This window comes from Carlito syrichta, unplaced genomic scaffold (genome assembly GCF_000164805.1).
Source record: "Carlito syrichta isolate Samal-C Ts95f unplaced genomic scaffold, Tarsius_syrichta-2.0.1 Scaffold304129, whole genome shotgun sequence".
NCBI classification, from domain to species: Eukaryota; Metazoa; Chordata; class Mammalia; order Primates; family Tarsiidae; genus Carlito; species Carlito syrichta.
Window position 1 is genome coordinate 253,764 of NW_007248225.1, and position 5,240 is coordinate 259,003.

At 36.2% G+C, this 5,240-nt stretch overlaps 1 pseudogene; it reads right to left on the reverse strand.

The window, feature by feature from the left end:
• Positions 1-3,943: 3,943 nt before the first annotated feature.
• Positions 3,944-4,900, reverse strand: LOC103261876 (annotated as a pseudogene).
• Between the last annotated feature and the right edge of the window lie 340 nt (positions 4,901-5,240).

Below are 5,240 nucleotides of genomic sequence, written 5' to 3' on the forward strand. Positions count from 1 at the left end.
TTTATTGTTGTTTTTCCTGTTAACTAAATGAACTTTTAAACGTTATGAAAGTATTCACAGTGAAAATAATGCTTTACCTATTTTTTTTGTTTGAATTGAATAGCAAACATGGCATTATAATACTAGTTTAACTGACCCATACAAAATTGATTTGGTGCATGAACAGTGAATTCATCTATTGTTTTAGAAAAGTAAAGTTATAAATACAATTTATTCATGAATGAAAACATTCTACTTTACATAAGCAATTTTACATAACCATTCCATACAGGTATACATGGGGAAACAAAATTTATACACATTATTTCTCTCTATACCTTCTATATCCTCATATTGCATTCATTTCCCAAGGACAGTTGTTTACAAAAACCCAACTGAGCCAGGCTCGGTGGCTCATCCTGTAATATCGTGCCTTGGAGGCTGAGGTGAGTGGATTGCCTGAGCCCTTGGGTTCGAGATCCGCCTGGGCAACTTGGTGAGACCTCATCCCTACAATAAATCAAAAATTAGCCAGGCGTGGTAGCGCGCACCTGTAGTTCCAGCTACTTGGAAAGCTGAGGCAGAAGGATCATCGGAGCCCAGTAGGTCGAGGCTGCGATGGCTGGTAGTGGCCACTGCACTCCAGTCTGGGCGACAGAGTGAGGCTCCAACTCAAAACAACAACAACAACAGCAACAACAAAACGCAACTGATGGAGATTCTCCCTCATTTTACCTATAGCTAGATGATTTTCTGAGCAAAGTAATTTGCTAGCAAACAGATTTGCCTTATATTTTAAGGAACCAAGGACCCTGGCATTCTTACATGGTACAGAAACTGTGGTGTCCATTTTGATAGTAGTGATATTGATAATAGTACAAGAAGTATTCAGGATAACAGTAGTATAAGAATTTGTACTTGAAAATGTCTTTAAATAAATCATAAATTGCTCTCATAGGTTAGAAAAGGTTCACATATCTCAGGAACACATATAATTCATATGTGGGAAAAGTTCAGCAAAACAGGCAAAATAACTTGCTAGAGATTAATAAATTGAAAGTTTCCTTTATTATTTTCCTTGTGTATCAGATATATATCTAGGTCAAGTGTTATCCAATAAAAAGAGAGAGTTTACCACAATCTTTGGTGTTTTAAATTTCACCATATTTCCTCATGTCAAAATATTTCAAAGGAAAGAATTTGAGAATCTCATTTCCATATGATTTTAATCAATCTTTCCTATTGGAGAAACAGCCTGACCTTTCCATAGTAAATATCAGAAAGGGCTTTTTCAAGCTACAGAGTCTCCCCTCCCCACTAAACACATAAATCAGGATTTTGATGCCTATGTTCTTAAAATCCCAAATGGAGAATAATTCTTTAGTGAGCCACTTTCCTCATTTGCATGTAGGTGCATAACAGATAGCAGATGGGAACTGTGGCTACAAATAACTGACAAGTCTCGTGGAGGACTTCTAGTAGTATTCCATTTTGCCTGTAGTTGGAGATTGACTCTCTCTCTTTCTCTCTGTCTCCTTCCCTTATTTTGTCTCTGGGTAGTCACCAGAAAGTGAAAAATAACACGATCCATTTTCTTATTTATCTCTTTTTACAGAAAGTAAAAATTTTGTTCTTTCTTGCCACTCTTCTTCCAGGGGTCAGTGAAACTTTCCTGGCCACTGAGAACATCTCAATATTCTCTTTTTCTGTGAAATGTGCTATCAAATACAGATATGACATTTATAAAATGTTTATGACAGCTCCAAATTATAATGTGCTTGAGTCCTTTATCTCAACATCTATCTTCCTCAGAAGAGCAGGGGACATAGAATTTGCTTATATTAAAATCCAAAACTTACCCAGTCTCTATATTTGTTTAATGATGACTATTATGAAACCAGTAGAAGAGGGAAACAAAACATCTCAACTACAGAAGACAAAATTTTCTATATGAAATAGGAAGAGACATGATATTGAAACAAAGTGCTGACTTATAAGCTAGTTTACATAACTGTGAAATATGTATCATGACTGATTGATTTCCACTTACATACAAAGATAGTCTTGTTAAACTTGCTATCTCTTAATTTATGCTTGGAAACCATAACTGCAAACAATATATAAACATTGTGTAGGTTTTACCCACATTAAGTTAGACAGATTTTATATATTCTCAGATTGATTAAGGTCAGACTTAAAGTAGGCCAATAATGGATGAGAAAATCATATGGCATTATCCTCATGAGTAATGAAGCTATGATTAAGTAATGGTTTTCCAAAATGGATTCACAATTCATGAGCTGTGTTGTGGTGTCAGATCTCACTTGTGAAGCTTCCTCATACATTCTTAGAATTCATCACAACGTCATCAACATCTACCTCTATGTCTTCCCTATATCAGATTTGCTTAAAAGGTGTTTTGGTTCATAGTCAATTGTTATTCAACTTTGCAATAAAATTGTTTTCAAAAAATAGCATTTTAAAGAAGTTCAATAACCCATAATATTTCATAATCTATTTCTCTTTTTATTATTTTGTACTGGCATAAACTTCAGAGGCTCATGGAAGAACTTTACCACCTAGGGTGATTTCTTCAGGGCAAAAATTTAATATCTGGAAGAACATCTTCTGCTTTTTAAGTTTTCACTAAACTCACATATTACTCAAGTCAAAGAAACAAAAAAAAGACAGTTAAATTAAGGGCGAGGAAAGTGACTGTACTCATGCTCACACATGCACGAAACATAGCAGAAACTTGGCAGGCAATAGTAATACTCCCAAAACTATTTTAAAGAATTCAGGGTCACATGGAAAGTCAAGTTTTCAGATCTTTTAGGAATCACCGAACTGTTTTGTACTAATTTACACTCCCACCAACAGTGTAGAAGTGTTTCCTTTTCCTCACATCCTCTCCAGCATCTGTTGTTTTTGAGTTATTGATGATGGCCATCCTAATGAGTTAGGTGGTATCTCAGTGTGTGTGTGTGTGTGTGTGTGTGTGTGTGTGTGTGTGTGTGTGTGTGTACGTGTATGTGTGTGTTTTACTATTCAGAAGGATACTGGGTTTATTTGAAATAAAAATACACCAGAAAAAATAGTTAATTGGATTTTTTTTAGTGATTCTTCTAGTTCCAAATCCCCTATTATCTTTGGATATATTTGCTATGCAGGAGGGAATCTAAGGTAAGGCACTAAGTGTCTCACGGATCTTCCCTGTAGATCACATTGTGCTAATATAATCACATTTAACATCAATTTAGTACATTGAATTATCCAAACATTTTTCCATAGAAGTTCTACACATCTGTCTCTGTATACAGTATCATTGTAATTGACGACACACTGAGATTAGTCAGGAAATTGCACTGTGTTAAGCATGCATCCATTGAAATGTATCTTACATTTATGATTTAAGAACCTATATTTAAAAATTAAGACTTGTGTTTATGTAACTATGATGATAAGGAAAATTAGAAACCAAAAAGATGGATGTTTATAAAGACTGCTATTTCAGGAAAGGATTTAAAGTAGAATGCCCTTTCCAATTCCTTTATAATGGGGGAACATACAATTACTTTGAGAAGAATTAAGGTTTTTCCTAGTTGCATTCCAGATTATACCAAAGGAAAAAAATATGGAATTGTAAGATATTTTCTCAAATTTCAGACAGATTACCTTTCAGAATGATTTCTCTAATCAGCATTATGAAAACCTGGCTGAGAAAAAGCCAGACGTTTACCTTCTTCTCAAGAGCTGCAGTTTATGTGTGAACACAGATGGTGTTCCAGCATTCTCCATACTAAACAAAAAGGAGTTACTGTCATCATCTCCCTACCACACAAACACGAGTTGAAGTAGAACTTTCACCGATGGTCAAGACTGTTGATTCACCATTATAAATAATTCTAAGAACATAATTTCTGCATCTTTAGGAGAAAGTGTACTTTCTTTGGTAACAACATCCTCAACGAGTTTTCAGTTTGTCTTTTTCTTGCTCTTTTTGACCGCAAAGGGCAAAAGATTCCTGAACAAACTGCCTGTACATTGGGCATTGCGGAAATACCTATCATAGCCATCACACAAACAGGCATGTCTGCAGGGCAGGAGCACCCAGTTCATGCTCCCATTCTTGCTTGTCCCCTCCAATGGCTCCACTTCGCTTTCAGAGAGCCCAGCCGTTGCCAGCAAACTTCTGTCCATATTCTGCTCTTCTAGGGAGGAGTATCTGGAAGGAGTGGAATTATTATTTGCAGCTATGAAAAGTTGCTTAAGATCATGACATTGACCTTGAGGCAAGAGTGAATATTGATACAATATTCTGCAGGAAAGTTTGTAAGTCTTATGAGGAAAGTGAATTACTGATACCATGGAAACAATATAAATTTCTTGGTCTTCCTCATCAGATAAGCTCAATAGTGCTTCCAATGGATAGCGGGATCTTGACACTGTACCAAAGTATTCAATTTTAGTATCTTTTGGTAACTGGCAATATATTTCTTCTTTGCTATCCTTTTAGATAAAATACTATTCCTGATAGAGATATTCACTATAAATAACATCTTCTAATGTCTACGAAGTGCTTAGTCTGAAGCAGAGCTTCATATAATTTTTGAACACTGCACCCGCAGTAGCATGTAGGAAGACTATTTTCAAGTCAATCTGTTGTCAAGTCTATGCCAGTTGCAAGTGAAGCTGAAGATGGGCTGGTGCTCTCTAAGCCAAAAGTCTTCTTGACTTGTCTCATTTGCTTTTTGAAAACTTGTAAAAAACTGGGTCTCTTCTGAATTTCTCAGAATGACTGAATCATCCCAACAAAACATCCCAGGACCAGGCCAGTGGCCACGATGAAGCAAATAAAGACCACTGTGATGTATAAAAATGGCGAGGACTCATAGAACGTGACTGGAAACACCATGGCCATCAGGGTCTAACTTCGGGCCGACCCCCAACCCCAGCCGCCCAGCCCGACCTGCCTCAGTGTAGTTTTAATGTGCATTTCTTTGATGATTAGTGAGGCTGAGCATTTTTCATGTGTCTATTGGCTGCCTATATATCTTCTTTTGAGAAGTGTCTATTCATATCTTTTGCCCATTTATGAATACGGCTGTTTGGAGGAACTCAAATCACTCTATTAAAAAGATACCTGCACAAGCATGTTTATTGCAACATTATTCACAATAGCAATAACATGGAACCAACTTTGCTGTCCATTGAAAGAGGACTGGATTTAAAACATGAGGTACACATAAATACATATACAG